Source organism: Mauremys mutica, chromosome 5 (assembly GCF_020497125.1).
Source record: "Mauremys mutica isolate MM-2020 ecotype Southern chromosome 5, ASM2049712v1, whole genome shotgun sequence".
Taxonomy (NCBI): domain Eukaryota; kingdom Metazoa; phylum Chordata; order Testudines; family Geoemydidae; genus Mauremys; species Mauremys mutica.
In genome coordinates, this window is record NC_059076.1 from 101,445,326 (window position 1) to 101,456,367 (window position 11,042).

At 41.2% G+C, this 11,042-nt stretch overlaps 1 protein-coding gene across 2 annotated transcripts in view; it reads right to left on the reverse strand.

The window, feature by feature from the left end:
• Nucleotides 1-9,667, reverse strand: part of TBC1D1 (TBC1 domain family member 1) — a 192,101-nt gene extending 182,434 nt beyond the window's left edge. Inside the window, exon 1 of one of the 2 annotated variants that reach the window (XM_045018773.1) lies at nt 9,553-9,667. The gene's annotated coding sequence lies outside the window, so the exon portion shown is untranslated. Of the gene's footprint in view, nt 1-9,363; nt 9,469-9,552 lie in introns of those variants that run through there. The other variant, XM_045018774.1, reaches the window with a different exon arrangement.
• Between the last annotated feature and the right edge of the window lie 1,375 nt (nt 9,668-11,042).

Below are 11,042 nucleotides of genomic sequence, written 5' to 3' on the forward strand. Positions count from 1 at the left end.
TTTTTAAGGTCAGGCTTGACAAAGCCCTGGCTGGGATGATTTAGTTGGGTTTGGTCCTGCTTTGAGCAGGGGGTTGGACTAGATGACCTCCTGAGGTCCCTTCCAACCCTGAGATTCTATGATTCTATTCTATAATTCTATAATTCTTTTTTAAACAGTTATACTTTGGCCTTCACCACGTCCCCCAGCAACAAGCTCCACAAATAGACTGTGTTGTGTGAAGAAGTACTTTATGTTTATTTTAAACTTGCTGCCTATGAATTTCATTGGTGACCCCTGGTTCTTGTGTTATGTGATACAGTGAATAGCACCTGCCTATTCACTTTCTTCATACCATTTATTGTATAGACCTCTGTCATATCACCCCTAGTCATCTATTTTCTAAACTAAACAGTCCCAGACTTTTAAATCTCTCCTCATATGAAAGCTGTTCCATACCCCTATTCATTTCTGCAGCCCTTCTGAGTATCTTTTCCAGTTCTAATATAACTTTTTTGAGATGGGGCGACCAGAACTGCACACAGTATAGCAAGTGTGGGTGTACCATGAATGTATAGTGGTTCTATGATATTTATCCCTTTCCTAATCTTTCCTGACACTGTTAGTTTTGACTGCCATATTGAACAGATGTTTTCAAAGAACTAGCCATGATGACTCCAAGATCTCTTTCTTGAATGATAACAGCAAATGTAGACCCATCATTTTGAATGTACAGTTGGGATTATGTTTTTCCAATGTGCATTACTTTACATTTATCAACACTAAATTTCATCTGTAATTTTGTTGCCCAGTTACCCAATTTTGTGAAATCTCTTTGTAACTCTTCACAGTCAGCTTTGGACTTTAACTATCTTGAGTAATTTAGTATCATTTGCAAAATTTACTACTTCACTATTTACCCCATTTTCCAGATCATTTATGAACATGTTGAACAGCACCAGTCCCAGCACAGATCCTTAGTGGATGTTGCCAATTATCTCTCTCCATTGTGAAAACTGACCACTTATTCCTACCTTTTGCTTCCTATCTTTTTGTCAGTTACTGATCTATGAAAGGACCTTCTCTCTTATCCCAGGACTGCTTTCTTTGCTTCAGAGCTTTTGGTGTGGGCCCTTGTCAAAGGCTTTCTGAAAGTCCATGTACACTATATAGACTGGATCACCCTTGTCTACATGCTTGTTGATACCCTCAAAGAATTCTAGTAGGTTGGTGAGGCATGATTTCTCTTTACAAAAGCCATCTTGACTCTTCTCCAACACATAGTGTTCATCTGCGTGTCTAATAATTCTGTACTTTGCTACTGTTTCAACCAGTTTGCCTGGTATTGAACTTAAGTTTACTGGCCTGTAATTGCCAGAATTGCCTCTGGATCCTTTTTAAAAAAAAATCAGCCTTACATTAGTGATCTTCCAGTCATCTGGTACAGAGGTTGATTTCTGCGATAGGTTACGTACCACACTAATTCTTGATTAAAATTGATTACTGATTACCAGTAGTATTTCTGCATATCTGACTTCCTTCAGAACTCTTGGATGAATACCATCCATAAATGGTGACTTATTACTATTTAAGTTATCAATTTGTTCCAAAACCTCCACTACTGACTCCTCAGTTTAGGACAGTTACTCAAATTTGTCAGCTAAAAAGAATGGCTCAGGTTTGGGACTCTCCTTCATATCCTCTGCAGTGAAGACTTATCTAGTCCTGTATCAGCCATTTCCTGTTGTTATTTTTTTGTTTGTTTGGTTGGTTGGTTGGTTTGTTTTGCCAAGGGTTCATGTCAGGCTGACAGGCCTATCATTACCCAGGTTATCCCATTTTTAAATATTGACAACATTAGCTTAGTTCCAGTCTTCTGGAACTTCCCCAGAGTTCCAGGACTTATTAAAAAGAAATGTTAATGATCCAGATAGAAACTTGACCAGCTCTTTTAAAACTCTTTATTATGAATTTTCTTTTTCAAGAGACAGCTATAACAACACTGTAAACAATCATCTTTATTATAAGTTTATTTTAGCAAATCTGTTATACTAAATCATGTACTTCTTTCTTTATTATAGCTACAGTAATTTTGTTTATCTTTCTTCATTCATAGAGTTGGCCAAAACAATGGGGGAAAAATTGCAAAAATTTTCATGAAAAATTAGTCTGTTTTACCCATCAAAAATTTTGAAAAGTTTCTATCAGCTATGTGAGTAGTTGCAAACATTAGATGAATTTTTCAAGGGGTTTTGAGGGAGTGGGGCAGGAATATAATACTATTAGAAATATTACATTGCATTTAAAACATAACATTTTCAAAAATGAAAAAAATGACCACTTTACCAAAAAAAAAAAAAAAAAAGGGAAAACATGGTTCTGTAACTACTTTGCAGGAAGAAAAAAAAACAAGATTTAAAGATGGATACAGGTGTTGGGCCTTTTTATAGCCTTCTCTTCTGGAACTTTTGGATCCAACTATGGATGAATGCCCTTTTTGGCTTTATTATTAATGATTCCACGGCTGATGAGCTTAGCAAGAGAATCCTACAGTGTAGGTCTGCAAAGACAATCCATGAGCCAGAACTCTGAATCTGCTAACAATCTAGATGCATGAAGCATTTAAGAAGGCCCCTAACAGATGTAAATACTATAAGAAATATGAAATATATATTTGTAGGCCTCATTTCAATTATATTAAACATCTTCCATGTACAGTTCTTGTTTCATATACAGAAAGCAAGGGGAACAGTCCAGAAATCTCTTTGTTTATAAACACGCTGTCACAGAAGCTGACCTCAGCTTAACAAAGCACTTCTATATTTGTCTAACCAACAAAATGCTCTGTAACATCATTACTGCTGTGCTCTTGCAAAGGCTTCTGTAAGGGATGCAAACTCCCCATAGGGAAGTGAAGCTCTCTCTTCCCTGTTTGAGATGCAATTGTGAAACTTTTTTTATTAACAGTGACAATGGAAAACAATTCAGCAACTCTCCAGGAGGTTTTGATTCATTCAGGGCTCAGCAGGTACACAACGCAAAGACCATGAACATGAAAATCGAGCTCACTGATTATAAACTTTGTTGTTACTTAAGGGCGAGCATAATGGTCTCAGCATAACAAGGCTAAGTAAAGTCCGTTCTCAGTTGAAATCAATATGGTTAACATGTGCATCAGGACTGAATTTGAGCCATTATCTTCACATATCAGTAAATCAAAACTTTGCTTTCTATTTTCAATTTTTTGGAGTAAACGTAGTGATCCTTTTCTGCTCAGGAAAGTGAGAGGCAGACACCACTTCCTAGAACCAGGCAAAGTGATAGGCAGGTGCTATGCAAACTTCTTTACAAAAAAGTCTTTTACCCTTACCTGCAACTGTAAATGTGGGTCTCATGAACACAGACTGATCACAAATTATGACCAACTGAGGACTATCTTTGTGTCATGCACTAAAACCAGCAAACTCATTTCATCTGTGACTCAAACTAACTAGGAACTCAGGGCTCTGTATGTGATACCACACTCCATCCATATTCTCCTTCTCTTTGCTGAGGCTAAAATACACAATAATCACATATAAATGAATAGCACTGCTGCTTCTAATCACAAATATCAAACAACAGCTAATCTCTTTATCTTAGGTACTTGTATCTGAGCACCTCACATCTTTAGTGTATTTTTCCCCTCACTCCACTCCCATCAGGGAGAGAAGTATTGTTATCCCATTTAATTTGATGGAAAACTGCAGCAAAGAGAGACTAAGGGCTTGTCTACGCTATCGATTAAGTTGATACAACTTACTGTAAACAAGTTACATTGACTCTAAGCTCTGCCTCCATCTCCCACCAACATAGCTTCCGCCTCTCGTTGAGGGAGGGGGAGTAAATGTGTCGATGGGAAAATGCTCTCCCATCGATATAGCACGTCTTCACCAGAAGTGCTATATTAGTGCCACTGCATCGATGCAGCAGCACTGATGTAGTGAGGTAGTGAAGACAAGTCCAGAGTGACTTGGCCAAGGTCATATAAAAAAGCTGTGGCAGAGCAGGGACTTGAATCAAGGTCTCCACACTCCCAGGTTAGCACTCTAACCACTGGACTATCTTTCTTCTCTATTTATGGCATTAGCTCAGGGGTGGGCAAACTATGGCCTGCAGGCTGCATCCAGCCCGCGAGCTGCATCAGCCACGGCAATGGGTCAGAGCTGGACCACCATTTTGTAACTGTGCATTTTATTTTTCCTTCCTATGTTAAGTACTATGCACTTGTCTTTACTGAATTTCATCTTGTTGAATTCAGACCAATTCGACAATTTGTCACGGTTGTTTTGAATTCTAATCCTGTCCTCCAAAGTGCTTGCAACCCCTCCCATCTTGGTGTCTTTGGCAAATTTTATAAACATACTCTTCACGCCATTATCCAAGTCATTAATGAAAACACTGAATAGCTCCAGACCCACGACTGACCCCTTTGGGCCCCACCAGATACGCCCTCCCAGTTGACAATGAACCATTGATAACTCTTCTGAATATGGTCTTTCAATCAGCTGTGCACCCACCTTATAGTAATTTCATCTAGACCACATTTCCCAGTTTTCTTTTTCCCAGTTTCCTTGAAAAAAGGATTTTTTTAAATTTTAATCAACCATTTTCATGAAAATTTTCCAATTTAAAAAAAGGTAATTTTTGATTTAAAAAAAAGTTGTATTCATAAAATCTCTAATCACAACCTCCAGTTCTCTTTTATTCCAGTACTAGAAAATGTTGCATCCCTAACTAGAGATATCTAACATTACAGCAGAGAGTAACATGTTATTTTCAATGCTAAGTCTAAGGATTTAACTATATTAAACAGTGAGCTGTTTTGTCATACTTCAATAAGAACTGAACTGCTGAAGTGTATTTAATATAAACTAAGAGATTCTTGACATCAACTTGCTTTTTAAAAAAATAAACACTTGAATCACTTTCCATGTCCACACCTATACTATTTTCAAATGGACCTTCTTTAAAAAAAAACCCACCAAAACCTAACTTTTCGGAACTAAAATTATGAACAGTAATAGAAAAATCAGATTCTCAGGGTTCAATTTTAATAGTGCCCAAGAAGTAAAGGAACATAATTTCAACCCTTAAAACATGCAGCTCATTAATCTAACTAGCTTCAGAATCTCCCTGTAGTCAGCCTCCTCTTCTCTTCCTCACATGCATTCTTTCTGTGTCACTTCCTTCTGTTGTTCTTGTCCTAACTTAGGGACAGATTCTACCCTAAATTACACCAGTTTAATGCCACTGAATTCAATGGGGTCTATTTAATGTAAACTAAGGGCTAAATTCTGCTTTAGGAACTGATCCTGCAAACATGTATGTACGTGCTTAACTTTAGACCTATGGGTAGTCCTATTAACTTGAATGGGACTACTCACAAGCATAAAGTTAAGCACATGTGTCACAGTTACAAAGTGAGCTATACTTTCATCCCCTAACAGTCCCTCTTGAGTGCCCTCTTGGGGAACAGGTTGTGCTATCTTCATACATATCACATAACCAGCATAGACCCAGATTGGGATGTGGGAGTTTTCAGAGCGTCAGTGGATAAGTGGGCTCACGTACGCCACCCATGGAATGTACTAAGAGTCCAGGAACAGATTTAAAAGTTTATTAGAAAATGTTTAAAAATAGATGATACAGAGAGTTTGAAACGTCAGTTATTGGTCATCGGGGGTAACATACAGAGTATAGGGGGATGCTAGTATTTTGGTATTGGACAGCACATAACATATACAGTCTGCAATGTCCCCAATGGGGGGGTATACGGTGGGTGAGATCAAGATACAGTCAGCAAGCAGTGAGGGTACATCACTCATACAACAGTTAAAACTACACTTGATCTTAGCTCAGTTAAGTGCCAAACACACCACAGCTCCTGGCTACAGAGAAGACAGACCTCACAGAAGAATTAGCATGACTTGGCAATGTGGCGGGGCAGTATAAGGAAGTGGTCAGGACTCCACCACTGCATAAATCCAGAGGCCTAGCTCCCTACATAGGGGATGAACAAAGGCCCCAGCTGTCACCTCAGCCCATGGAGGTTAGTTGCAGAACAGCCATGCAAGCACTTCACACCAGATTACTGAGTTGGAGAAAGGATTCCTTTTTTTCCCCTGTATCCTCTTAGCTACCCTGAGGGCAGCACAGTTGGTCTTAAAAGAAGCAAAAATTTACCCCATTTGTCTCTACAAAGTGTTGGCTGTGAAGCCTAATCACAATTCAAACATCAACATTGTAAAATATTTCACTGCTGACCATTTTAACAGAAACATCAAACTACTCTGGGATGCCGGGTAGAGTTTTAGCCTATGTGCAGAATAGGGTGACCAGGCAGCAAGCGTGAAAAATTGGGACAGGGGGTGGGATGGGGGCTAATAAGAGCCTATATAAGAAAAAGACCCAAAAATCAGGACTGTCCCTATAAAATCGGGACATCTGGTCACCCTCGGGCAGAATTCTGGAATGTAGACAACAGTTAAGTAGCACCACTTTGCCTCTCAATCTGACCCCTGAGATACAGGTTGTCTGCACCCATCCTGATAGATTCATTTAAAACACATCAGCCTTACAGCACATATAAGTATAAATGACAAGACTATGCTTGAGATATGTGAACGACAGGTGGCGGGAAGTGTCACTGTTATTAAGTAAAAGTTTTCACCCTTTTGGTAAAGATTACACACTAAATTTTCCCCTATCCTCTATCGCGTCATATAAAAACTAATAGATTGTTATATATATTGTTAATAATTTCTGTCCTTTTGTTTTCAGCTTCATTTTAGGTTTTCAATCTGTTTTATTGTTATAGGATTCAAATAAGTACACAGAACTGCTTAGATCATATCATGTAAGCATTACTATTGTATCCGTGTCGGTCCCAAGACACACTATCATATGTCATAGGATGCTTTTAATTTTCAAATAGTTTTAATTTGATCAGCTACACAACAAAGAAAAAAACAAAAACAGGTAAGTAACATCTTAAGGGTGCTTTTACACAATATATCCTGCCTCTGCACTAACCAGTACTCTGCGGACTCACAGCAATTTATTATCTATTCCTTCACTTCTTCTACAACCCTAACTGGTATATACGCATAATGTCATGGCCAACTCCAGAAATCAATGCTTCTCATAAAATTCCCAAGTAACTTCTCAGCTACCATGTACTTTCATAAAATCCTGACTCTTCAAGGAGTCTTTCCATTGACTTCAGTGGGCCTTGGATCAGGCCACACATTTAGCTGTTTTCAAACCTGGGTAAGTCCTTTGCCTTGATAATAAGTAACCACACCTAAAATAATTACTGTCACAACTATTTTAACTAGTACTTTGTTCTATGGCCTCAGATGAATTAAACACAGTTAAATAGAGAGTAAAGAAACAATTATGCTTATTTTCAGGAAAGTGGCAACAGACTCTTGATTATGCTATGAGTTACAAAATGAACGGTGTAATAAACAAATCTGGAAACCATCAGCAAATTAAGAAAAATGTTTACTGTTCCTGCTCTTGACATCTGTTGCTATGTGCTATTGCTGACAATAGAAATTAATACTCTGCTGCCTGACATTTTGAGTATTGAAGCTTCTGAAACAATTTAATATTATCTAAACTACAAAAATTAATAGATGCATTAACAATCAGCACCCAAAAGTCAGAAAAAACCTGCTGTTTGCAAAGGATATAGACACAAGCCAGCTTGCTAGACAAGTTATAATGCAGAAGCATGAAAAAAGTATGCAGCTGCCAATCATGTTACACCCTCAACTTCATTTCACTTTATCTATTCAATGACATGAATGTCACAAAAATGTACACCTATAGGCACCAATTTTTCATTTGACTAAGTTCTATGAATTCATGTGAAGAAGCCACATCATGGAATGCATCCATTTCCCTTTTGACTTGTCATTTTTCCTCCTCTCCTAGTACTTCAGCCAATAGTATTTTTGTACAGTGATTACAGAAAGTTTCATAGTTTGAGCATTTTATATTTCATTACTTATAAAGTAGCTCATGAGCATTCTTATACCATTATTGCCATTGTCCACCGCTCAGAGCCATTTGTGCTTTAATACATGGCAAGAGTACATTTTAGTCACTGTGTACAGTAATGTTCCACTCAATCTCTGGATTTAACTGGGGTCACAAATCCCTCCATCTGTACTGCAGTGGTTTTCTACTGTAGAGCTGCAATATTAGCTTCTTTTCTAAATAAAATGCAACACACAAGGTCTCGACCTTTTAGAACTGCACTAAAAATAGTTACACATATGTCATAACTCTCCTGCACACTCTTCTTTTAAATGAATGTTAACATTAAAGGGATTGTAGTCCTGTTAACTGGGTTTAAGGGATCTAAATTTGCATTCTGAGACCCCTGGACTACCAGAGACTGGCTTTCCCCCTATGAGAAGAGCACTGTGTTGCTCTCAAAAAATCACTCTTGTTCTTTCTGACATATGGAGCAATGTTGACAGGTTCTGGAGGGAATTACGGTCTTGTGCTCCTGAGCTGAAGGAAGGAGTGTAGAGATAATGATATGGACCCTTTATAGGGAAGAGTAAAGAGAAGGAAATTGTGGACTCTTGAAGTGCTCAGCCTCCACAACATACACTCTACACAAAAATTAAGCAAACTTTTTTAAAATGGCAAGGCGGGCTCAGTTTATACTAACAACCACCAGAATATTCTGGGTGCACCCACAGCAGGCAATGAAGTATCCATTTTCCAGCATTGGTGCAGCTTTATCCTGCCAGTGACAATATACTGGGTTCTGGTGTTTTGACCACTCCGCAGTGAAAAGCACACATTGGTACAAATGCCTGCTTACACTGTTGTTAGCTCTTGTACAGTTTCACACTTTCTAGTAAATGGATACAAAACTGATTGGTGTGTAAAACCCCCAGAACAAAGGCAGTATGTAAGATTACCCTGAACTCATTCTGTTGTGCTTCAGTGCTGTAAGTAATATGATCCTCTGTCAAAAGATCTCAAAACAGAAGGTGCTCTTACATAAACAACGTACAGGTTCAAGGTGTTCAGAGCAGAGAGGGCATCTCTGTATCTCCCTGCTTGCCTCAATTTAAACCAGATCCTGTAAAGTCATTTTGGCAGAGCTTTTGAGCCTCAATGAACATGGATCTAATCTGAGGACTTAATCCACACCACTATCAGCCCAAACAAGGGGGAAGTGGAACAGGCAGATGTCATCCGAACGGCTAAACATCATTTCATTTTGGCATTTCCATAAACTCGTTTCAATTATTCTACTTCACACAACTATAAAATTGCCCCCGATTTTAAAATATTAAAAACTTTCGTACTTACCATGCTGGGGGAGGGGGCAAGTGTCTTACAGCGGACAGAGTTGTGCACTGAACAATGTATACCCACACCTCCCTATTAATCCCTGCCACCCCATCCCACTCTAGCTAGCACTGCCCCCAAGTTCGGTGTCTATTTCGGCCCGTCTCAAGCAGGTCCCCAGGAAGGGCTGCAAACGCTCAAACGACTTACGGGATGTGCTGGCGCGCAAGGAAGCGCCGCTCTGCGAGCGCCGGAGGAGGAGTCCGACCCCACACGGACTGTAGTTAGAGCGCGGAAGGGCAGAGCCCAAAGCGGAGCGGGCTGGGGACAGCGGCCATGCAGCCCCAGGGGAGGGGAGGAGGAGGTGGCGGCGGCGGCTGTATGTTGCCTCGGGGGCCGCATGCAGCGCGCTGGATGTACCTGAGCCCCCTGCCGGTCTCTGGAGGCGCCGGAGGGCCCCGCCGCGGCTGCTCACTGCCGCCGCCCGCCTGCTGCTCTCTCCCCCAGAGGCGGCTGCCCTGGCTGGGGAGGGGGAGTCGAGACACGCGCTGCTCCGGGGGCCCGACAGAGGGGCCCCCTCCCGCCTGCGGGGCGCAGCTGCAGGTCGGCGCGGTGCAGGAGGGGCCGGCGCTGGGGGGCGCCTCCGCTTCCCGCCCGCGTGTGTGACTGTGCTGGGGGGGGGGCGGGCAGCCCGCTCCGGCCTGGGAGGCGCCGCTCCGAGAAGCCGGCACGTACCTAACGATCCGAAAGCAACAGGAGCCCGCCCCGGCTCTGGCCTCGGGGCACTAGGACTAAGCGTAAACCTGGTGCAGCAGGGACAGTCCTGGGCTGCCGGTCACATGCGAGCAACAGCTGCACTGCAGGGAGAGCTGCTGGGTGCGAGCCGCTTCCTGGCTCCCGGCCTGGTTGTCTGTGCTGGGGGGACGGGGTGTGCGACAGACAACCCCCAGCTCGCCCTCTCCTCCAGGGACCTTCTGTGCTGGAGCGGACCAGGCAGCGCCTAGCCCTCCTGAGGGGTGGCCTGCCCCACCGTTGCCCAGCAGAGGAGAGGCTCACTCACTGCTTTCACTTTAAGCAGAGATGGGGCCTAAGCAGAGCTGGAGGGGAAAACAAGAGGAAACAATTTCGGGGAGGGGGGTATTGAACATTTGACATTTTCATTTTGCAGGGCTCAGAACAGACCCATTTTTAAACCCTCCCACCCCCGAAATTTGTTTTGTTCATATTTTTTAAAATAAAAAATGTGTGCTAAATGGTTAACAGAACTTTTTGATTTCCCCCAACCAGGTTTTTGGTAAACAAAAAATTAGCAATATGAATGTTGATTAAAAGTGTTATGAGAAGTAGTATCACACAGAACAGTTTGGGAAAAAAAGTACAGATTTTTGTGGGGAAAAAATGTTAAATAAAGGCCATTTAAAATATATGTATATATTCAACCAAAAAATGTTGACCAGCTCTAGTCCCAACATTAGCAATTCCTTCAGTCCAGTTTGTTGGTTTGGGCCCATCTCTAATTATAAGCTAAGTCTTTAAAAGTACCCCATTTTTCTCTGAAATAAAGTTACTGCTGTCATTCCATTTCTCCACTGCAGATATCCACATGACAAAAATCACTGCCTCCATTGGCACTGATTGATTTCCTCCTTACTAGAGAGGCTAAGGTGTGAATGGGCCTGGAGAATGAACTATCCTTTCAA